Raw genomic sequence first — 25,975 nt, 5'->3', positions numbered from 1 at the left:
TGAATATTGAGAGGCATAAGGATACATTTCTATATTGGGCATAAGGATATTTTGATTTCATTAGCAGAAGTGTATGCAAAAAGTTTAACTGTTCATTAGCCACACTATCCAGTGTCTTATAATTGATAGTCAAAATAGTAAGTTTAAGTGGGTGCTATGAAGTCTTGCTTGCTTATATTCATTTTTTTTAATGTAGGAATTTCTTAGACAAGTAAACAAGATCTTACTGAAGTTTAAAATGTGAATATATTATTAAAAGTAATGTTGGTCCTGGTAAGATTATTTTTAAGCTATAGGATGCTGTAGTTGGAATATTTTGGCATTTTGGTTAGGAAATTTAAACACGAGGACATTTTTACTTAGTAATTGCTTTTATTTAAGTTAATGTAAGTTATTATATTTTAAAATAATTATATAAACACCAATGTCCTTGCCATTTGAAAATTATGTAAAACAAAACTTCTTTTCAAAGGTGTTTATAATGTAGAATAGAATAGAAGATTGCATGAAATCACACAAAAAGAACTCAACGTAGTGTTTTCAGCCTAATAAAAATGTTGTAAAAATACTTGTAAGCTTGAAAATCACACTAGCTATTCTTGTTTCAAATTCTGTTTAATATATTGTTCTGTATGATTTTATAATAAACAGATTACTCCTTGAACAGGAATTAAGAATAAAGCTGCCAGGAAGGGGTTTTGTTGTCAGAGTAGTTCCCGCCTCATGTTTTGTAAGAGATTTCATGGTCCCATTGTAAAGACTAGATGATTTAAAACGTGTTCCCAAGATAAACTTTCCCATTGTCATTAATGAGGATGGATAATACTGAGTGACAAGTGCATTAGGAATGACACAGAAAGAGCTGTTAGATTTGTCAGAGCGTATCACTTCAGGCATTGACACTTGAGGACATTCTTTTTGTGGATATTTGGTTGGGGGGGGGAGTCTGATTTAAAGATACCAAAGTTTGTGTTCGCTAATAGAATAATGTATTTTACAATGTATAAGTATATATTTTTCAGTGTTTAGGAAATATTTGGAAAGTTATTTAGATTAGGTTCTTCCACATTTTAAGTTCATGCTTTTATTATATCCTGATTTCTTCCTGAGAAAGTCATCAAACTGTAAGACATTTGAATATTAAAGTGGTCCCATAAAACTAAATTCTTCTTCTAAAAAGTCTTATCTCTGGAAATATCTAGCTGAAGGAAAGATACTAAAAATTATACAAATTTTAAAAAAACATTTTGCTATCCTCTGTATCTAAAAGGGTACTCCTTACTATACATCACCTTGAGAATAAAGGTTTTGAAATAAGAAAATACATATCATTTTATTGTCTCTTTGAAAATACATTACAGAAACATGTTTTAAATATTAATCAATGAACAATTAATAATGTATGACTTTTCTGGTGTGTAAAGTATTTCCAAACTGTAGTATGCATCTCAATTTCGATTTTGAACATGCAATTGGTCACTTTTTCGCCTTGATTCATCTTTCGTGCTGCCAACCAAATTTTGTCTCTGTATACCTTTTTGACACTAATAATGACTGAGTCTGTTCATTTGAGTTCAAGATTTCCCAAGCGGCAGTTTGGAGCTGGGATAAACTATCTATCATGATTGCATACCACTAATCTGTCTCAACCAAACCACCCTGTGACTGAAATTATACTTGACAGTTTACCTCTTCTTGATGAGCCTGAGGTGAACATAGCTACAGACCATCCCTGGGAGGACATGGCAACTACTCCATATGCTAGGGAGGATCCTTTTATTTGTGACACAAGACTTAAACTATGCCTGTAGCAGAAGGGAGATCTCTCTCTCTCTCTCTCTTGCTCTCTGTCTTGCTCTCTCTAATATTTTTAATTTTCAGTAGTATTACTTCTGTACTATAAAACTTTTCACACAGATATGTTTGGTAAATACTTTCTACCATTACAAATACCTCCTCTAGGTTAGCTTCACCGTGTGTTTAAAAACTATAAAGTCATTTTTCAAAGTATTTATGCTTTCTAAAATATTCTATTATTGATACACCATAATCATCAAATATCAAAAATTCTTATTAATATTTGACTCTTACCAGTAATTGACCAGTTCTCGAAACGTCTCAATAAATTTTTATATTATAAAAATGTTTAATCCTCTGTCTTCCTTTTTTTTTTTTTTTTTTTTTTTTTTTTTTTTTAAGACAGAGTCTCACTCTGTGTGACCCAGGCTGGAGTTCAGTGGCACAATCATGGCTCACTGCATCCTCAACCTTCCAGACTAAATTGATCTTCCCACCTCAGCCTCCCAAGTAGCTGGGACTACAGGCATGTGTCACCATGCCCAGCTGATTTTTCTATTTTTTGTAGAGACAGGATTTCACTATGTTGCCCAGGCTGGTCTTGAACTCCTGGGCTCAAGCAGAGCACCTGCCTAGGCCTCTCAAAGTGCTGGGATTACAGGTGTGAGCCAACGCGCCCAGCTTAATTCTCTCATTTTAACATAAAATATTTTTCAAAGTAAGTTTCTATTTTTTTTTTTTTTTTGATACAGAGTCTCACTCTGTCCCCCAGGCTGGAGTACAGTGATAACGATCTAGGCTTACTGCAACCTCTGCCTCCTGGGTTCAAGTGATTCTCATGCCTCAGCCTCCCGAGTAGCTGGGATTATAGGAGTGGGCCACCACACCCGGCTAATTTTTGTGTTTTTAGTAGAGACAGTGTTTCACCATGTTAAACAGGCTGGTCTTAAACTCCTGACCTCAGGTGATCCTCCCACCTCAGCTTCAAAAAGTTCTGGGATTACAGGCATGAGCTACCACACCCGGCCTTCAAATTGTTTAAAGATTTTTAAAAATAGATTTGAAGAGAATAATAAATTGAACACTATAGCAGAAAACATTTTAATTGTTTTGATAAAGATTCTTTATGTAGTCTGGGTGCAGTGGCTCACGCCTGTAATCCCAACACTTTGGGAGGCCAAGGAAGGTGGATCACGAGATCAGGAGATTGAGACCATTCTGGCCAACATGGTGAAACCCTGTCTCTACTAAAAATACGAAAATTAGCCGAGCGTGGTGGTGTGCACCTACAGTCCCAGCTACTCAGGAGGCTGAGGCAGGAGAATCACTTGAACCCGGGAGGCAGAGATTGCAGTGAGCCAAGATCACACCACTACACTCCAGCCTGGACACCAGAGTGAGATTCTGTCTCAAAAAAAAAAGTTTCCTTACGTAGACTTAATTACCATTTTTACTGTCACCGTGTAAAGTCTAGAGAAAAATGGCTACCTAAGAAAATGAACTTATTTACTATTTACTGCCTTTCATCTTTTTTGTGAAAATATCTTTCTTTTGGAATTAGGAAATATCAGCATTTTGAGATGATGGACAAAGAGTGATTAAAGGACTTACTAATGCCCTGAAAATAAGAATAATCTGAAGTAATTTTCAAAAATGTATTAATATGTGGAGGATTTAATAGTAAGGCTAGTTTTTACAGCCAGCATGGAGGACCAAGTGAACAACAGACAAATTATAAAAGATTGAGGTTATTTAAACAAAGGCTTTGGGTAAACAAAGGCTTTGGGTAAACAAAGTCTTTGGGATATTAAAATGCTTTCTCATAGACCACGTATAGATAAGTTTATTATAAAATGCAGTCTATTTTCATTTGTCCTGGATTGTTGAAATGTGATCCTACCTGAAGATGTTTAGATGGCCTGAAAAGGTTGGCCCATAGAGTCTATTATGTCATTGGAGCAAGCACTTAATAAGTTTATTTCTCATTATCCATTAAGTTTATTATTCCCTTGGAAAGATTCCTTTTAGTATAGGGAGTATTTTCTATAATCTTATGAAGCAGTAGTCTAATCACTAATGCATTCTACACAAAGTTTTCTAAAGCACCTAATGTCAAATAACCATCAACTTTATCTTAGAAGTTCATGGAAATTAATCTCTTGACATCACAGAAGTGATTACTTAGTATAGTGAGTGAAACAGTCTTATATTTTTGGATGTAACATAATTTATTTTTAACAAACTTAATCTGTGTAATTTTATTATTTTTCTACATTATTTGTATTTTAACTAATAGTTAGCAGTGAGCCATGTAAGATTTCGGTAACACCATTTAAAATAAGTATCCTGAAGAAAACTGTCAAATAAAGTTTATATAATTCCACATTTTTAAAACTTCAACTATAAAACTTCTACCAGTAAACTGCATAATATAATCTAGTGACATGTATTTCTGAATAAGAGGGAGTACTATGAAAGTAACTTAGTAAACTATTTATATATATTCTTTATACCAAAAGCAGTTAAAATGTCTAACTTAAACACTCATGCTAGGCAGACTGAATTTTGTGCTAAATTTTAACTTAGGCAGTAAAATCTATGATCCATTTATCTTATCATATTCTGTTACTCCTCCCATCTAATTATCTGATCATTAAGTGTACTTTTTTATTGTAAGATGCATCTGCATCATTTTTAAAATAAAATTGCTCCCATTTTTCCCACAAGCATTTATTTTCTAATCAGAAGAATTCGTATAACATTGCTGTATAGTAAATATTCAAAAATATTTAAATGGTAAATATTGAATAGAGATGATCCAAAAAAGTAATTGCTTCATTTGGAAAGCGGAATTTATTTTAAACTTAGAAAACAAGCAAATTAAAATGATGTTTTATATAGTATTTAAATACTTACGCCTTTTGATTTTGGTTTTAATATGTTTCTTTTCAACACTCTTTTTAATATACATATATGCCCAAGCATGGTACATTATGAATTTATTTTTTTAAGTAACAAAAAATAATTATCCTGAAAAATGCCTTAACACTATCACATAAGGCAAAATTATTGTATTCCTCAGACTACTTTTTTACTCTACTCCTGTGACAGATTAACACTATTTTTAATAAAATGATTGGCAACACTCAAGTCACTTGTTTCATACATCACAAAGGAATAATTATTTTCCAGTAATGTGCTATAATTCTTTTTTTTCTTTTTTCTTTTTTTTCCAAGAGACAAGGGCTGGCTATGTTGCCCAGACTGGACTCAAACTCCTGGGCTCAAGCAATCCTCCTGCCTCAGCCTCCTGAGTAGCTGAAACTGTAGGTGTTTACCACCACACCTAGCTGTGATTCTTTGCTTTGCTTTAGATATCAGAATGAAATTTCCATTGGTACTGTGTGTGTGTGTGTGTGTGTGTGTGTGTGTGTGTGTGTGTAAGAACCCAATAGAAAAATTTAAAATCTGGGAGTTTTTTTTGTTTTTTTTTTTTTTTGAGACAGAGTCTTGCTCTGTTGCCCAGGCTGGAGTGCAGTGGCGTGATCTCTGCTCACTAGAAGCTCCACCTCCCGGGTTCACGCTATTCTGCTGCCTCAGCCTCCCGAGTAGCTGGGACTACAGGTGCCTACCACCACGCCCAACTAATATTTTTATATTTTTAGTAGAGACGGGGTTTCACTGTGTTAGCCAGGATGGTCTCGATCTGCTGACCTCGTGATCTGCCCGCCTCGGCCTCCCAAAGTGCTGGGACTACAGGCGTGAGCCACCACGCCTGACCGAAATCTGTCAGATTTTTAATTTCCTGACCTAGGATGAAGGTTTTTCTTATTCTGATATAATATATATACTGAGTCAGTTGAACTTACAAGGACTAATTATGTGAGGGTGAGATCAACCATAGATGTTTATTAACTTATTTAGTAAATATTTATGAAGGTATTTTAGGTAACTTTTTAATTTAGTCCAATGCTTTTTATTAAAATACATGTCCTTAATATCTGGCCTCTGCCTGCCTCCCCAGCCTCACCTCTTGTCTCAAACTTCGACTTGCAGCTTCACTCTCACTTGCAGTCTCCTCAATGGCCCATGCTTCTGTCACTTCCATGTCTTTTTATTTATTTTATTTTTATTTTTATTTTTATTTTGAGATGGAGTCTCACTCTGTCACCAGGCTGGAGTGCAGTGGCATGATCTGGGCTCACTGCAACCTCTGGCTTCCAGGTTCAAGCAATTCTCCTGCCTCAGCCTCCCGAGTAACTGGGACTACAGGCAGGTGCCATCACGCCCAGCTACTTTTTGTATTTTTAGTAGAGACAGGGTTTCACCATGTTGGCCAGAATGGTCTCAGTCTCCTAACCTTGTCCTCCCGCCTCAGCCTCCCAAAGTGCTGGGATTACAGGTGTGAGCCACCACGCCTAGCCCACATCTTTTGTAAATGCCAAAAATGCTCTCCCCTTTTCTGCAATAGATCAATCTTGCTCTTCATGTAGTCCTCCACTTAGATGTCACTTCCTTTAAAATGATTTTTCTGATTCTTCATGACTAAGTTAGATAGCCTACCTCTGTGCTCCCAGAGTAATTCGTAAGTTATTGTCGCACCTCCAACAATATTTTAATTTCCTGTTTCTTTGATGTCTGTCTTCACCGTATTGTAAACTAGTGTCAGAAACTGTCTTTTTCTTCCTCATTGATTCACCCACAGCACCTTACACAGGATTTAGCACACAATAGATGTGTGTTAAACATATGTGGAATGAGTGGAAAACTAATGTTTAACTCTGCTAAATACCTGACTGCATGTTTAATTAGCTCTCTATATGGTCTAGGTTGTCTGTTCTGTGGAGAAGGGTATTAGTAATCAGTCCTCCAAACCCAAACTAAACTGTTTAGATTTTCCCTAATTACCAAACTATATATATAGTGTCTTTAAGGGTTTATGCTTTCTACTTGGGATACTCCATATCAACCTGGAATTGTTTTTAAAATTACTTTAACATCTAACTCAGTCTTTCCTTCCTAGTGAAGATCTTGCTAGCTCCTCCTTCACACCATTCATCCTTCCCTGCCAATATACTGACTTCCTTCTAAATCTTTGGCATATGCAAAACTCAACTTTTTAATGATGAGTTTGTTGCTTGATGCATTAAAACCCTATCAAATAATTTTGATTCAAATTTAAATGCATTTTTTAGCTACTCTATATTATCTCTTCCTCTTGCCTCTATAGACATATGGTAGTGATTCGGTATGGATACCTATCAGGATGACTAATTAAGGCCAAACCATCTGAGCATTTAAAATGTATCCTTCAAATAGAGGGGAGGTGCCAAGTTGATAACATCTTGATAACATTGGATAGTGATATCCCATGAGCTTACATATTCATTGCTCCTAGTCAATTGACGTTTATATCTATTATCACTTGACTGAAACATGATTTATTGTTTTATGATCATTTGAATCATTGTTTAAAATTCAGTTTGCGGAGTGTTGTGTTGTGTCCCTGCCATTTTTTACCATTCCTTTAGAAGATTTGCAGCCACTCTGCTATTTAGGGAAGATGGTTTCTTCTTCTAACTGTTACATAATAAACCTCATTGTTTTCCAAATAGGAGACTCCTTCTTTCTGTAAGAGTAATAATTTTATGCTAGGGACCTCAAAGATGAGGACGAAAATGTCACATTGTGATTCTGTCTCCATGACATTCCACAATAATACAAAGTGAAAATTTCAAGCTAAGGGAGCCTTTGCTTTGTCCACAGTGTCAAAAGTCATGTGTCTCAGATTTTGTTCTCTAAATTGGGTATTAAAATAACCATTTTTATATTTTTTTAGAAAAGTATAATTATATCTTAAAATTTTATTTATAAAATGTTTCCCCAAGTCATTCTTTTTAATAAGATTTTTTCCTAATCAAGAAATAGGAATTATAGTTCCTACTTTTGATTTACTGTTAGCTATTTTAGTTAGAGATTTATTGCCTTAATCTATATGTAATGTAATATGTTTATCACTTAGGAAACAAAACAAACATGAGTTAGTAATTTTGTATAATGCTATAATTATATCATTCATCAGAATAATTATATAAAAGTAAATAAAGGTAAGGGTAAGATAATACCTAATTTAGGATGTCTTTCAACTGTATGGTGCTCATAATTAAAGATTTCAGATAGAAACTAAAGGGCCTTAGTTCCCTTTCACATCAGCCTAATTTTCAAAATAAAACCATAAAATCATAAAATGGTTTCTTTATGTACACATTTATACACTGAATAACAACTATCCACTTAGAATTTTTTTGGACCCCCAAAAAATTGTTAAATTGTTAATGTGTCTTTACACTAGAGCACAAAACTTAAAAGATGAATTTTGTAGCTCATTTGACATGGCAAGCTTGAGAACAAAAATGATTTAACTAGCCTAGTGCCATTAGAAAGTATTTAAGGTTTGCAATGGAAAGTATGTGATTATTTCATGTTACTTAAACCATTGAAAGAAAATATCGCACATTATCAGTCATTAAAAGTAAACATCTTGCATTATACATAATCTCAGAAATGTAAGACGTTATAGATAAACAGCTTACTAAATTGAGACATAAGTAAGATTTTATGTCTTTATAAACAAGGTATTTTTTCACTTTCCTACTTTTTTCCAGTTGGACTAAAAGGTGTAAAACAAAAACCTCACCTAGCCTAGCCTAGCATCTAATAGCCCTCACAGACACATATGAATATTTAGATGCAGACTAAACACAGATACCAAAACATGTATCCTCACAACAACCTTTCTAATGGCACATTGAGCAACCTGGTGAGTAAAGACTGCAGCATCTCAAGGTAGAAAATAAGCAACAAGACTTATTTGCCAAGTGACTGTGAAAACCACTTTTCATGCCTGACTGCTACATACAGAATTCTGTGAACCTCTGAAGTAGCCATGTGACTTAAGGTTTAGCTGCTAGCAGCTAAAATAGGTCATCAAGCTCCAGGTCTGTTACAGTCTTACAGTTCTGTCATTCCCATCAAGAACTTTGTGGTGTAGGAACTGGCTTTTGGCTGCTTAATGTTTGTTTTTGTTTTTCTGGGGGGAACTTAGAAGGTCGATGAGGGGGCTGGGGCAGCAAGGCTGATGACTAAATAGTCTACTCTTCAACGCTGATTTCTAATAGGGGTAGGAAAACCTCTGGATACTCCCTGTAAGGACACTCCCTTACTTTTACCAGCTTACCATCTGAACCCAGTTTTAAGTGATTTATGACAATGGAAGCAGCATGACTGCACTCTATACTGAGTATTATTATTATATGATTCAGTAAATGTCTTCTCTGTTGCAGAAGTTTGTAAGAACTGTTCAAATTGTTTTGTTTATTGAAGTACTGATTATTACTTTTTTAAAAAATGGAGCAGTCATTTAGGACTTAGAAGTCTTTTCTTATGAGGTGATTTTGTTATAATGGCATTTCTTAGAGATGATATTTATTCTAGTGCTGTGAAAAACCTGTATAACTTTTTAGATATGATTTGTATTGAGCATATGTGAATTGCAAGTAGTAATTCCAGCGAGCACGGTGGCTCACACCTGTAATCCTGGCACTTTGGGAGGCTAAGGCATGGGCGGATGGCTTGAGCCCAGGAATTTGAGACTAGTCTGGGCAACATGGCAAAACCCCGTCTCTACAAAAAATACAAAAATTAGCTGGGCATGGTGTTGGGCACCTATAGTCCCAGCTACTCAGGAGCCTGAGGTAGGATCACCTGAGCCCAGGAGGTCAAAACTATGGTGAGCCGTGATTGTGCCACTGCACTCCAGCCTGGGCGACAGAGCAAGACTCCGTCTCAAAAAAAAATTAAAAATAAAAATAAAATAATAAAATAATCTTTTTAAAAAGAAAGTCATAATTCAGTAAAACAGTTATCACATACACAGTTCATCCAAATGACTTCCATATAAGTTGATGATATTCTAAGTTTAAGGATGGAATTGTAAAACCTGGAAATTAATAAAACTATAAAGGGATGACAGTAGTTTTTGGTTTTTGGTGGATTTTTTTGTTTTTGTCTTTGTTTTTTTTTGAGATGGAGCCTCCCTCTGTCACCCAGGCTGGAGTGCAGTGGCGTGATCTCGGCTTACTGCAGCCTCGCCTCCTGGGTTCAAGCGATTCTCCAGCCTCAGCCCCCCAAGTAGCTGGGACTACAGGCGTGCACCACCATGTCTGGCTAATTTTTGTATTTTTAGTAGAGATGGGGTTTCGCCATGTTGGCCAGGCTGATCTCAAACTCCTGACCTCAGTCGATCCACCCGCCTCAGGCTCCCAAACTGCTGGGATTACAGGCGTGAGCCATTGGTGGGTTGTTGTTTGTTTGTTTGTTTGTTTGTTTGTTTTTGAGATAGTGTCTTGCTCTGTCACCCAGGCTGGAGTACAGTGGTATGATCATAGCTCACTGCAGCCTCAAATTCCTGGGCTCTAAATGATTCTCCTGCCTTGTCCTCCCAAGTAACTATGACTACAGACATGTGCCACCACATCCTGTTAATTTTATTTTTTGTAGAGATGGAGTCTCGCTATGTTGCCCACGCTGGTCTTGAACTGCTGGCCTCAAGCAATGCTCCTGCCTCAGCCTCCCAAAATGTTGGGATTACAGGCATGAGCCACTGCACCCAGCCTGACAGTAGTTTTTGATGCGATCTCAGTTGCCACAATTTTAGTGCATAAATCATAGTCCCATTATCAGTTATCTATCATAAGCTCCACAATTTTAATTGTCAAAACTTTATATGCTATAGATATGAATTATTTAAAAGAGAAGACCTGGTAATCTATGTTTAAGCATGCTAAATATGTTTGGAATTTCTTCTACACAATATGATGCACTAGTATTTACCTCTTGATTTTTTTGATATCTGATGAAATGCTAGTTAGCTCATGGTTACTCTAACGGAAATAGAGAAGTATTTCTTAGAAGTGCTATTCATTATAATAAAACATTCATTCAAAATATTGCCCATATTAGAGAACTCCTTGCTTATTAAGATATAACTGGGTATTTAAGATTGCCTGGGTCCACAGGAAATGTAATGTGTGGCCATAAAAACAAACCAAATTATGACCTTTGGTGGTATCCTGCATGGAGAATACATCAACAATTCATCCCTCTAATTACAGCATTTGAGAAATTGGGGTCATTGGTGTTGTTTTCTATTGGAAGTGAACAATAGGACAAAATCTGTGTGGAATCTCTTGAAATTTTTATTTAATAGAGCATCTAATAGAATATTATTTCATAAACCTTTCAGAACGTTTTAAACATTGTAAGCATTGTAGAAAATTTTGTTTTATAAAGATTCACACCAGAACATTGGAGACACATTTTTCCCTAACAAAATATGGAAAAGCTTGTTTCCAAATTGGTGTGTTTAATTGCTTGCATGCTCTTGGCAGCTTAATAGAAAAACCTTTAAGTGTGATGCAACCAGTCATCACCATGTCTTCAGTTGACACATTTTGTTAAATAAAAGTTAGAAAATAAGGAAACATGTATTTCCATCTAATTTGAACAGAAGTCTATAGAATATTTGGAAAGCTGTGCTAAAATATTTAATATGGAAAGGAAAGTCTCATTTATAAAACTGTGAAAAGAGTTATCGTTTTAACTTGACCTGCCAACCATTTTTCTTCATTTACCAGGTGTACATTTTAGGATTGGAAGTAAATGGAAATAAAACCCTCTTCCCTACAACGCTGCAGTCTTCATGTAAGGGCTGTTTAAAAAAATGCCAGGGCATGACTTTTCTCTCAAACCTGAAGGCACTCATAAAGTTAAACTTATTCAAAAACAGGATTTCTGAAAGAATTTACATTTAAGAACTGAATTAACGTTATGTCCATATTAGTAAAACAAAACTGAATGTTACCTCTTTGTATAATAGCAGTAGCAATGTCTTCATTAATTCAGGTTTCTAGTACCTAGTTAAAAAAAAAAAAAAAAGCACTTGGATTGTAAAGTGTGTACATGTTTGTACAAAATGTGGCAGTAACAAAGCTTTGGAAATTATGGAAACTAAATGCTTGGTTACCGCTATAACCCTCTTTTTTCTATTTTATTGCTAATACTACAAAAAGGCAGTCATAGGCCGGGCGCGGTGGCTCAAGCCTGTAATCCCAGCACTTTGGGAGGCCGAGACGGGCGGATCATGAGGTCAGGAGATCAAGACCATCCTGGCTAATACAGTGAAACCCCATCTCTACTAAAAAATACAAAAAACTAGCTGGGCGAGGTGGCGGGCGCCTGTAGTCCCAGCTACTCGGGAGGCTGAGGCAGGAGAATGGCGTAAACCCGGGAGGCGGAGCTTGCAGTGAGCTGAGATCTGGCCACGGCACTCCAGCCTGGGCGGCATAGCGAGACTTCGTCTCAAAAAAAAAAAAAAAAAAAAGGCAGTCATTTCTCCATCTGGTTTCCTTAGCATATACATTCTTGCACGTAGGAAAAATCATCACTGTCAGAAGTGAAGAGTTAAGGGCAGGACAGGGAAGAGATTGTGACAGATTGAATGGGTGGAATTGTTGCCCCCAAGAGTCATGAGAGGGAGTGTAGTATAACAATTAATACATTTAATCTTTTTCAAAAATATATTAAGCATGTACAGTGCCAAAGTGATCATGTAGGCACTGTGAGAAATGCAAATGCTATATATGGTTTCTGTTCTCACTTAACATCTTAGATACTTAATACTGTGGAAGTTATGAAAGAAGTCCCTTCCCTCTAAAAACTCTGTAGTTATACAATCTTTTTCAGGTGTTTATAGGAAGATTTTTCCCCTCTTTAAATAGAAGAAAACAATTACTGTTTACCCAACATTCAATCTGACAGAAAATCCTGTTGGCTTTGATTTAAAATATATTCATAATTTAAGCAGTTTTTACCACCTCCAATGCTACCACTCAGTCCAAGCCTACTAACTAGATTTCTTCTTTTAACCCTGACCTCCTTCAGTCTGTTCTCATACAGTAGCCAAGAGGATAGTTCTTTTAAAACATGAGACAGATAATATCATTTCACTGCTCAGACTCTGTTGATTCTTCATCTCACTCAGAAGTCCTTAAGTGGCCACCAAGACCCCATGTGACCTGGCTGCCTTTATTCTCTGATCTCATCTTTTTTTTTTTTTTTTTTTTTAGACGGAGTCTCACTCTGTCACCCAGGCTGGAGTGCAGTGGCCAGATCTCAGCTCACTGCAAGCTCCGCCTCCCGGGTTTACGCCATTCTCCTGCCTCAGCCTCCTGAGTAGCTGGGACTACAGGCACCCGCCACCTTGCCCGGCTAGTTTTTTGTATTTTTTTAGTAGAGACGGGGTTTCACTGTGTTCACCAGGATGGTCTCGATCTCCTGACCTCGTGATCTGCCCGTCTCGGCCTCCCAAAGTGCTGGGATTACAGGCTTGAGCCACCGCGCCCAGCCTGATCTCATCTTTTATTCCTCTCCTACCGTTTGATCCATTTTAGTCACACTGGCCTCCTTGCTTGAACACAGTAAGCCTCAGGACCTTTGCTGCCTGTTTCCTTTGCCTGAAATGTTATTCTTTCAGATCTTTTCATAGCTAACTTCCTCAATACCTTCAAATATTTGTTCATATATCACCTTCTTAATGAGAGTTTCCTGACTCTTCTTTTCCGAGTAGCAACCTACCCCCATTCTGCCATTGCCAGTCATTCTTAGTCTGCTTCATGTTTTCCCACAGCACTCACCACCTTCTAATATGCTGTATAATTTTCATATCTGTTATGTTCACTTTCCGTCTTCCTGTACTAGGATGTAGGTTTCAGAAGAACAAGGATTTTTGTCCATTCCATTCTGTTTAGAACAGTATCTTACCTATGATAAGGTGCTCAAAAAAAAAGTTAGTATGTCTCAGTTTCTCTCAAATTGTTTCCTCTCTTCTTCCCTAGTTAAATTATATACAAGAATGAATGAATTTGGAAGCTTATACTAGTTGAAATAATATCATTTATTGCTATTATTTAGTAGGTACTAAATGTTAGACACTGTATAGGCACTTTGCTGGTATTATTTAATCCCCACAGCTAGTTCTCAGAGTCAGATAGAGAGGCTTAGAGAGGTTAAGTCATTGGCCCAAAATCACATATCAAATGAATGGCTAAGCTCCAATTCAAGACTGTAAGAGACTCCAAAGGTCAAGCCCTCTTTGTAGCTTTTGGGTTATGGCCAAGTTTAGCAAGTTTCATTCAATATCAATATTTTTATTTATATTTACATCATTTTTTAAAACCATGTGCCTCCTCACACTTTTTTAAAGTTGATATAAAATTTTCTATTACATGTTTAAATAGTGACAAAGGGTGTAATTTCTGACCTATTGAATACATGCTTTACTATATTTTCATCCAAATCATGAAGTATAGGCTTAGCTCATTCAATTAGTAGAAAAGGTTTGTAATATAGTCTATTTGGCAATCATTGTCAAATTGATGAGAACAAAGTCCAACTTCATTTTTTAATTCTAATTAAACAGTTTCTAGGACAATCTCCTCACTTTCTGTTGCCATGAGTGTGTCCCATGGTCATCATGAAACAAAATGCAAGTCCCTTTAGTTCATCTGTTTTGCAATTATGGGACTCTCCCTTAGGAGCAATGTACCACACACTAAGGTCCAAGGTGGATAAGAGCTGTGCCTTCTTTTGCCAAGTTCAATTAAATGGGAAAGGAGAACTTGCAGACTGTAGGTACATTTTCAAGTAGATTAATTTTAGGAGAGAACAACTATGGAAACTGAGGATCTCAAAATTGAATTCTTTTGAAACTCCCCATGCCCACATAGCTATTGGAAACTCTTTGTAAAACCCAAAGGGGATGCATTTTCCAGTTTCAAGACCTCTGCTTTATGTTATGTAGTACATTGAAATTTAGAAAACTCCAAGTTTTTTCATGGTTATAGTAATTTATTATAATCTACAAAAATAGATCTTTAGGTTATGCCAATGTGATTTAAAAAAAAAACAAGAATGGAATTAAATACTTAACATTGATGTAAACTATTTAATTAATAGACTTTTTAAAGAGTTTTTAAAAGGCTTACAGAAAAATTGAAAGGAAAATATGGAGTTCCCATATACCCATCCACTCATTCCTCAGTTTCCCCTATTATTAACGTCTTGCATTAGTGTGGAATATTTGTTACAATTGATGAGCCAGAATTGATACGTTATTGTTGACTGAAGTCTGTACTTTATACTAAGATTCACTCTGTTTTGACATTCTGTGGGTCTTGACAAATGTATAATGGCATGTATTCCCATCTCAGTGTCATATGGAATCGTGAAACTTTCCTAAAAATCCCCTGTTCTCTACCTATTCATTCTTCTCTCTTTCTTTCCTCCCTCCCCCAATGTCTGACAGCTGTTGATCTTTTTACTGTTTCAATAAACAATTTTGCCTTTTTCACAATGCCATGGAATTACATAGTTTGTATTTCTTCATATTGGCTTTTTTCCCTTAGCAATGTGCATTTAAGGCCAGGTACGGTGGCTCATGCCTGTAATCCCAGCACTTTGGGAAACCAAGGTGGGAGGATCGATTGAGGCCAGGAGTTTGAGACCAGCCTGGACCACAAAATGAGACCCCTGTCTCTACAAAAAATTTTTAAAATTAGCCAGGTGTGGTGGTGTGTGCAGCAGTGGTCCCAGCTACTCAGGAGTCTGAGGTGAGAGGATCACTTGAGCCTTAAAGGTCAAGGTTGCAGAGAACCGTGGTCGCACACCACTGCACTCCAGCCTAGGTGACATATCAAGACACTGTCTCAAAATTAGTAAATAATTATTATTATTTATTGCATGTGTGTGTGTGTGTGTGTGTGTGTTTGTATGCATTTAAGATTCTTCCATGTCTTTCTCTGGCTTGGTAACTCATTTCTTTTAGTGCTAAATAATATTCCATTGTGTGGGTGTACCATAGTTTGTTTATTCATTCACTTACTAAAGAACATCTTGGTTGCTTCCAAGTTTTGGCAATTATGAATAAAGCTACTGATATAAACATCCATGTGCAGGTTTTGTGTGGACATAAGTTTTCAACTCATTGGGTAAATATCAAGGAATGTAATTGATGGATTGTATAGGAGCATATTTCATTTTGTAAGAAACTGCCAAACTGACTTCCACAGTAGCTATACCATTTTAAATTCCCACCAGCAGTGAATGAGAGTTCCTGTTGCTCCACATCCTTGTCAGCATTTGGTGTTATCAGTGTTTTGGATTTTAGCCATTTTTCTAAAATGTAGAAAATGAGAGTGGCATCTCATTATTGTTTTAATTTACAATTTTCTGGACATATGATATGGAACTTCTTTTTGTATGTTTATTTGCCATCCATCTCTCTTCTTTGATGAGTTGTCTATGCACATCTTTTGCCCATTTTTAAATTAAGTTGGCTTTTCTGTTATTGTTGAATTTTAAAAGTTCTTTGTATATTTTATATACTCTTTGTTTGTTGACTGTCTTCATGCAACTATATTCAAGTTCAGTTGACCATATTCATGTACCACATATACCATAATCTATATTCATGCACCACATATACCATAATCAAGACTATACCACATGTCTTGATTATGGTATCTTTATATTGTATCTTGAAGTCAGGCAGTGTATTAGTTTGCTAGTGCAACCACAACAAATACCACATACTTGCTGACTTCAACAATAGAAATTTTATTTTCTTACAGTTCTGGAGGTCAGAAATCTAAGATCAAGATATCAGCAGGGTTAATCTCTTCTGAGGCTTCTCTGCTTGGCTTATAGGAGACTGTTTCTCCCTGTGTTTTCCCTCTGTGCTTGCACAGGCCTGAGTTTAAATTTCTTTTTCTCATAAGGTCACCAGTCATATTGAATTAGGGCACATCCTAAAGACATCATTTTAACTTAATTCCTCCTCAAAGACCTTATACCCAAATATGGTTATATTATGAGATACTATGCATAAGGGTTTTAACATATGAATTTTGAAGGGAAACGATTCAGCCCAAAACAGGTAGTTTCAGTCTTATGACTTTGTTCTTCAGTATCGTGTTGGCTATTATGGGTCTTTTGCCTTTCCATATAAGCTTTAGAGTCGGTTTGCCAATATCCATAAAATAACTTGCTTGGATTTTTATTTGGATTACATTGAATTTATAGATCAAGTTGGAAAGAACTGAAATCTTGACAGTATTGAGTCTTTCATTTCTAGGGCTGGGTCCCCCTGGAGTTGTGTACTCTCTAATGTCCACCATGAGCTTCTAACAGTTTGTCTTTTACAGTTTAGATTTTGGTACTGGTCCCTGTGGAGAATTTTTTTTTTTTTCTAGGCTTTTACTTGGATAAGTTGTGATTCTCTGTATCTACCTATCATCTCTACAATTGTAGAGGGTTTCCCTGTGACCCCAATTATCTGATGGATCTAAGATTTGTTGATTTTTCAGTTTGTTCAGCTTTTTGCTTGTGGAGACAGGAATGACAACTTCAAGTTCATTACATGCAGGACTGGAAACCAGAAGTCTCCAACATACTTTTTATTATTGTAACATCATTGTGAAGAAAATTAAGCACTTATTGGTTCCTTATTATACCGAAGGAATTGAATTAGGTATAATACATCTTGAAACTGGCAAGAATCTCATTTTGCTAAAATGATATTTATGAAAATATTTCTGCACTTGCATCATTAGTTTTTGAAACATATATATTTACCCTAGAGCATTGGTTTGCAAAATGCTATGGCCCCAGTGGTTCCACAGAAGATCTTCTGAACTGGTTTGAGTTTTGGATAAGGTTGTAGAGGGGTATAAGCAAGAAGGAACCAAAGGGCAAGGAAGACACTAAGTTCATTATACTCACCCCTGCTTGAATCAGAGCATATGTGTTTTATTTGTTTCATACATATCATTTGAAGTAGCGGTTTGACAATTAAAATATGTTTAAATCCACTGCCCTTGAGTGTTAGCAAATGTTGTATGCAATAGAGAAGGTTGTATTTAATCTTCTAATGTTGTATTCAGTAGGCTGCACAGTAGATGAACCTACATCATGAAAAGCTTCTTTGCAGAGTTTAGTAATGAAATTGTTAAGGAAGAACTCTAAAGTAGACTCATTTTATTTAATGTAAAGCGATCATGTTGAAATAAAACTATTAGGGACTATAAAAACTCAATTTAAAATATAGTTAATTTATACTGAGGAGCTCAGGTATTCCCAAATTAAGTATTTTTGAGGTATTAATTAGCTTATGTATCAAAAAAGATAAAGTTTGATTGTACCTTTATTAACCTGAGGTTAAGTTTTCTTGGTGAAAGTTATAAATGTCAGTATATCCTGACTCATTAGTAACAGTTGAAATTAACCAACTTGGTAACTTCTATTTTTGTAAAAATTTACACTCACATATTTAGATTTTTTTTTTTTTTTTTTTTTTTTTTGAAATTTGACTTTGTATCATGAGGGGAGTTGAGGATAAATCTGAAATAAGATTTCAGGCTTTTCTCCTTCTGAAGTGTATATTCCAGCTGAACAGAGAAAAGCATTTTAAATTCATCTAACAGTCATGTATAATTAGGCTTCGTTCTACATTGTGAATGGGGTTTCTGGAAGGGCAGAAAAAACAGAGTTGGATTTGTTACATGCCCAGGCTTTGCACCATACCATATAGAATTGTTTGTAAACCTGCATACCACAGTAAAGTATACTTAGTCTAAATCAGTTCGAAAAATTAGGCACCTACTATGTATAAAACAAATAAGTAAAACACCATTTTTCCACCAGAAAAGTGAATACAGTTGTAGAAGAGATTAGATAGATGTGCAAAAATCAATACAGGGCAAAATATCCTAAGTGTAATAAAGAAACATAAAATGCTATGAGACTTAAGGAGAGAGATGTTACATCTGTTTGAAGGTAAATTAGAAGAAGATTGAAAGGGAAAGTAACATTTTTTGATGATCTGGAAGAACATGAACAGAAGATACATCAGTGAGGAAATGGTTACAGTGCATGTAAAAGAAAACTGATAGGTGCTTGAACAAATAGGGCTTTATATTTTATATTTCTTTTCTTTTTTTTTTTTTTTTTTTTTTTGAGTTGGAATTTCACTCTTATTGCCCAGGCTGGAGTGCAATGGCACGATCTCGGCTCACTGCAACCTCCGCCTCCCGGGTTCAAGCAATTCTCCTGCCTCAGCCTCCCTAGTAGCTGGGATTACTGGTGTCCACCACCACGCCCAGCTAATTTTTGTATTTTTAGTAGAGATGGGGTTTCACCATGTTGGCCAGGCTGGTTTCGAACTCCTGACCTCAGGTGATTCATTCGCCTCAGCCTCCCAAAGTGCTGGAATTACAAGCATGAGCCACCACCTCCGGCCTAGGGCTTTATATTTCAAAGAGAACAAGTCTAAAGGTAAGTAGATAACTGATGTTGATTCAGTGCTTCTGTAATGTCAGCATCCCATCCAACTATGCAACAGTTTCAGCCAAGCTATTGACAAATATAAGCGAGATTTAAATGAAGAGCTGTACTTGATACTATACTTGATATTTGCCAGGATCTGAATGATGAAAGAGGAGGAAGAATGATAGATTATTCAAGACTGTAAAATTAGTGGCCCATCAATAAGACTCATAGGTGCTTCTTTACATATTTGCCTTCCTCACTAGCTGCTATTGTTAGAAAGGTGCAGAAGCAGTAAGTCTGGTAGCACTACTTTGGTCACACTTCCAGGATGATTACTGTCTTTGCCCCTGCTGAGATCTCACATACATATTCAGAGCTGACTTCAAATCTCACCTGCTCCCTGAGCCTCGCCTGACAGTTGCATCATAAATTGATCTTTTTTTGTATTTGTAAAGTTAGCACCTTGGCATTCATTGTTCAGTTCTCTCATTTTTGTACGTTTTGTATGATACTGTATTAGCTCAAGTTGAGTAAGTATAAGAAATACTACCATGCGCCAGGCCTTTTGTGAGGTTACAAATATGTATTAACACAACTCCTGCCCATAAAGAGCTCATAGTCTAGTAGAGAAAACTGACATATAAACAACTATAATAGAAATTGACTGGTACAAAAATAGAGTTAGGTTTGAAAATACTGTACAAAGACTAATAATGAGGCAGTTGTTCAGGGAAAGCTACAGAAGGATGATATTTGAGTTGCATCTTGAAAGTCATTTGGACTATAAAATATTTATGTACTCATCACTTTCTATTTATATTACTTATTTTGACACTTATCTTGCCCATTCGACTAAGTTTCTTGAGGTCGGAAAGTATATATTCTATGCCTTTATTTCACCCATAGTGCCAAAATATTTCACTGAATCAGTATATTTGGTACTATCCAAATATTTTATTTATATTTACATAAATTTATTTCTTATTTTTATTTACCTTCCCTTCTCCTCCCCACAAAGCCCAAGCTTAGCTAGTCACCATTCTTCTTTCTATTTTTGTATCCTATTTTGTTAACATTAGCCATGTAATATATTTTTAGAACAGCTTATTTTACACACAAATGTGTAGTTTCTTTCTATGCCATATCTTGTAAGTAAGCATTGAGATTTTTGCTATGCAACTCTTTAGGAGCTTTTATGATGTCTTGTGTAAGCTTGACTAAAAATACAAAGCTTGGAGTTTTTTAGTTTTCATATAGCTTTTGAAAAATTTTCAAGTTTATAATTTTTGTACCACTTCAAAGTATGAGGTTTCCATTTTAAAAAATATAATTTAAAAGCTGTGTTAAAACTACCATACTGTTAAAGTTTCAAATTGGCAAATTGAGTGTATTATTTTGAATTTTACTCTAGGACAGATGAAACAGACTCAAGCTCTTCTAAATTTTGTGAAACACCAGTGATATTTTCCTTCATGAACATTTAAATCCATCATCATTTCTGCAGGTTTCAAGGCCATGGGCATTTTAAGATTAATGTTCTAGGTGAATTAAAATTATTTTATGGTCTATTAAGATAATTTGCTAAACATCTATTTAAAAGCCTACTATATAGGGGGTACTAGAGATACAGAAATAAGACATTGTTTCTATTTTAAAGAATTCACTATTTAATAAAGAAGAGATTTCTTGTATCTGTACTATGGGATAAATTCAATTAACTAGATATAAATGTCAAAATTGATGAGCGGTAGAAAAGATCACTTATTAGATACTAAGTAAATGATTATTAAATGAACAATAGGAATCATAGACTTGAACCATAGGAAAGAAACATTACTGAATGAACTTGTTCGGTTCTTTGGTATCACCATGGTTTTGATTATTACAGTGATAGTAATATTTAATGCATGAGGCTAGGGTATTCTGGCATTCAACAATGCTCTGTGCAGTCCTACCCAATTAAGAACTGCTATGATCCTACACAACTTTGAAGTCTAACTAAAGCTACTACAAATATAAATTGGTGTATCACTTCTTCCAGAGTTTATGTTTATATTCAGTGCAGTCCCTATAAAAATCCCAGCATAAATTTTTGCAAAATAAAAAAATGCAAAGGATCAAAAAGATAATCTTTAAATTAAAAAAAAAAAAAAAAATCCAGAATCTCCCTTTGTCACCCAGGCTGAAGTACAGTGGATCAATCTTGGCTCACTGCAGCCTCCACCTTGGGGATTCAAGTGATTCTCCTGTCTCAGCCTCCCAAGTAGCTGAAATTACAGATGTGCGCCACCACCCCTGGCTAATTTTTGTATTTTTACTAGAGATGGGGTTTCACCATGTTGGCCAGGCTGGTCTCAAACTCCTGACCTCGAGTGATCCGCTTATCTCGGCCTTCCAAAGTGCTGGATTAAAGGCATGAGCCACAGCACCCGGCCCCAGAAAATAATCTTTACACATAGCAAAGTTGGAGGACTACCCTATATCAAGATTTGTGGTATTGACACAACGACGGATTGTTGTAACCAAACTGGACAGAAAAGAGCCCAGAAACAGACCCATATGTATATGACCACCCGTGACTTATGCCAAAAATAACACTAGTGCAGATGGGGAATGATGTGCTTTTCAATAAATAGTACTCAGTCAAAACTGGTATCCGTATGATCCATATGAGAAACAAAAGTAAATCTTGACCCCTTCTTCACAGCGTAAACAAAAATCAATTCCAGATGGAGTGCAGTCTGATATGAAAGACAAAACAATAGACTTTTAGAAAGAAACACAGGACACTGTCTTCATGGGGAGTGTCTGGAAAGGAGCTGAAGGCACTTTCAAGGAGCTGCTGATATTCCTGATTTTGATCTTATTAAACAAATTATAAAATAAAATGATTTCAATATATGTACCTATGTAAGCATAAATTGATGCTTAAGACATAATACTGAAAAGCTTTTACAAAAAGTTGTGCAGAAAGTAGCAAAGGAAGTTTAGGCCAGGCACGGTGGCTCACGCCTGTAATCCCAGCACTTTGGGAGGCCGAGGGGGTAGATCACGAGGTCAGGAGATCGAGACTATCCTGGCCAACATGGTAAAACCCTGTGTCTACTAAAATACAAAAAATTAGCCGGGCGTACTAGCGGGCGCCTGTAATCCCAGCTACTTGGGAGGCTGAGGCAGGGGAATCACGAACCCAGGAGGCAGAGGTTGCAGTGAGCCGAGATCGCGCCATTGCACTCCAGCCTGGCAACAGAGCAAGACTCTGCCTCAAAACAACAACAACAACAAAATAGCAAAAGAAGTTTAATTGAAAAAAACAATTTTAAGTTACTGAATAATTTACCCAACCTGTGCATTTTTTTACTATTTCCAATTACATAGTTAATTGAAATGGGTTTCAATGCAGTAGTGCAATTACTTCAAGAGGAGTGTAGTGAATTACCAATTTGTAACAGAAGAGTTGAAACTTAACAGATTTGTATCCAAACTTTAATAAATTATGAAATGCAGAGACTTTAAGGAATTTTATTAATAAAGTTTATTTTAAAAACATTTCTGGCCGGGTGCAGTGACTCAACGCCTGTAATCCCAGCACTTTGGGAGGCCAGGTGCGTGGATCACGAGATCAGGAGATCGAGACCATCTTGGCTAATATGGTGAAACCCCTTCTCTAAAAAAATACAAAAAATTAGCTGGGCATGGTGGCACATGGCCTGTAGTCCCAGCTAGCCGGGAGGCTGAGACAGGAGACTGAGACAGGAAAATTGCTCCATCCCGGGAGGTGGAGGTTGCAGTGAGCCGAGATCACGCCACTACACTCCAGCCTGGATGACAGAGCGAGACTGCTTCTCGAAAAAAAATAATTCTTTCCTATATATGGTTAAATGATTATAGCACATTAATACTTTTATGTGTAAACATTTTATGTTAAAATTGTCTTTTCTAGGGGTTATCACACAACTTCTCTATAGTCTCTTATAATACAGTTTCCTTTTCTAACCTTCTTGTAGGCTTTATGACTTAGTCAAAATGAAAGCCAAACTCACCTATGAAAAATATATACATTTTATATATTAGTAATCTATTATTTATTTTGTCATGTTAGCCCTAATACAATTAAGGTTGTCACCTTCTTTCTCTAATCAATACCAAGAAAGTCTGGTTTGTTATTATTTATCCTGACACTAATTTTTATCCTAGACTACCTGTACCATATTTCTGATTTTTCATGATCTTGTGGAGTTTTTTTTTTTTTTTGATATGAAATAGCTTCTCATCTTAATTATCTTAAATACAAACATATTCACTATAATTAGATTCTAGCATTTGACTATTTTATTTAAACTTCAGATTAAACATGGATAAAGGAAGGAAGTCGTCTGAGAGAGGCAGGTCATGATGTGATTTCCAGCTCACGATTTTGGATTCTGTCCTATGGGTAATTTGGAACCATTAAAGTATTTTATGCAGAGAATTGCCAATCAGATTTGTGTTTTAGAAGTATCACTCTGGGCCTGGTACAGTGGCTCACAAGTATAATCCCAGCACTTGGGGAGGCCATGACAGGTGGATTACTTGAGCCCAGGAGTTCAAGACCAGCCTGGGAAACATGGTGAAGCCCCATCTCTACAAAAAATTAGCCAGGCATGGTGATGGACACCTGTGGTCCCAGCTACTTGGGAGGCTCAGGTGGGAGGGTCACTTGAGCTGGGGACGTGGAGGTTGCAGTGAGCTGAGATCATGCCAGTGCACTCCTGCCTGGGCAACAGAGTGAGACCCTGCCTCAAAAAAAAAAAAAAAAAAAAAATCACTCTTGCAGGAGTATGAAAAGAGATTGGAGTCGGGGTGGGGTGGGGTGACAAGACTAGAGGCCAAGAGTTAAGTTAGGAAACTGTTGCAGAAACTAGGTGATCATCATCATCACCATCACCTTCATCATAATGATTAGACATGAGATAAAATCAACTGAGCTTAGTCATTTTGTAAGAGAGAAGGAGGAGTCTAAACTGGCTTCCAAATATCTGATTTGGGTGACTAGATGGGGTCAGTGTCTTTCATTAAAATGGAGACCATAGAAAAAGGTGCAGTTTGAGACATGTAGAATAGGACATACAGGTGGATATAACCTTTGAACATTTGGATGTGTGAAATTTGTTGTAAGGAGAAACATGATCCAAAGATGTGTATTTGGGAATCATTGTTATATAGCTGGTAGTTGAAGACATTAGAACATGTAAGATCAGAAAACATGTTTAGATTCGGAAGAGAAGAAGGCAGAAGAATCATGTGGAGTGGTCTCATGGAAATTGAGAGAAGAGAGAATTTTGAAGGAATAATGAACAATGCCAAATGCATTGAGCAATGAATAGAAAGTCAACAATTGACTCATAGATAGAGAAGTCTATGGCATTTGGCAATATGAGGCTCATAGGTGACCATTGACCAAGAAATTGGAGCATAGGGCTCAAAACCTTAATTACATATAATTGGTTAAAGATTGAATGACTTTTGCAATTTCTTTGACAGTATAAAAAGTGAATGGGAGGTAAGGAAATAGAGACAGCAAATATCAACACTGTTCCAGATTCTTGAGAATGAAAGAAAGGAGAAGGAAAGAGTAATAGAGACGGGTGTGGGATAGATAATTTTTCAGTTATTTTGCTTTTCCACTTGTCCCTTGATTAAAATATTGCTTTTGGTTTTTTTGTTTGTTTGTTTGTTTGTTTGTTTGTTTGTTTTTGAGACCGAGTCTCACTCTGTCACCCAGGCGGGAGTACAGTGGTGCGATCACTCACTGCAAGCTCCGCCTCCTGGGTTCACGCCATTCTCCTGCCTCAGCCTCTCGAGTAGCTGGGACTACAGGCACCCGCCACCACGCCCGGCTAATTTTTGTATTTTTAGTAGAGACGGGGTTTCACCATGTTAGTCTGGATGGTCTCGATCTTCTGACCTCGTGATCCCCCCGTTCTCGGCCTCCCAAAGTGCTGGGATTACAGGCGTGAGCCACCGCGCCCGGCCTAATGTTGCTTTTGATTGCATTTTCATGAGTTAATGTTAAACTTTGTATTTTTCTGTAATTAATCATTCTACAGTACTTTAGTTAATGGCATAAGTTTAAAAGAATCAGGGTTACCCTCAAACCAAATTAAGTATAAATAGTAAATTGTGTTATTTCCTTGAATGCACAGGATTAAAAAAAATATTTATGACAGAAATATGTAAAATCACGATTGAATGAAAGGAAGACATTGACAGCGTGTTGGATAAATGTGAGATATCTTAACAAATGATTTTTAAATGAGGCCATCTGTTAAAGCTTGCTGATGCTCTGAGTCTGGAGCAAGAGGTTATTTATGTTTTCACGCAAATCAGGCTTTAACCAAAATACTTTGGAAAAAACAGATGCCTTATAGAAATTCATTATTCCTAAAATAATTACAACCTTCTAAATGTTAACATCCCTTTCTACAAAGAATGGTGTTATGCTAATGCTGTTTATATATATGAATGTGAAATTATTGTATCATTTGCTGTAATGCAAGGGAATGGTTTCTCCTTATCCCCACCTCCATCCTCACCCCTGGGAGATACATGCCTGCTTACCAGGACCAATTTTCTACTTATTTAGCTAAAAATAATTGACCTTTGAAAGTCATAACCCAAGTAGTTGAATTTGAACTAAAATCTAAAGATAAATCTAATCTTTCAGGCATTCTTTCCTCCTACTCTTTTGATCTTT

General features: G+C 36.3%; 1 protein-coding gene across 2 annotated transcripts in view; it reads left to right on the top strand.

Moving 5' to 3' along the window:
* ELP4 (elongator acetyltransferase complex subunit 4) overlaps positions 1–25,975 on the top strand; it is a 253,060-nt gene that overhangs the window by 141,930 nt on the left and 85,155 nt on the right. The window lies entirely within an intron of this gene.

This window comes from Macaca thibetana, chromosome 14, assembly GCF_024542745.1.
Source record: "Macaca thibetana thibetana isolate TM-01 chromosome 14, ASM2454274v1, whole genome shotgun sequence".
NCBI lineage: Eukaryota > Metazoa > Chordata > Mammalia > Primates > Cercopithecidae > Macaca > Macaca thibetana.
The sequence above is the reverse complement of the archived record's forward strand: the minus strand, read 5'-3'. Positions and strand labels throughout refer to the sequence as shown.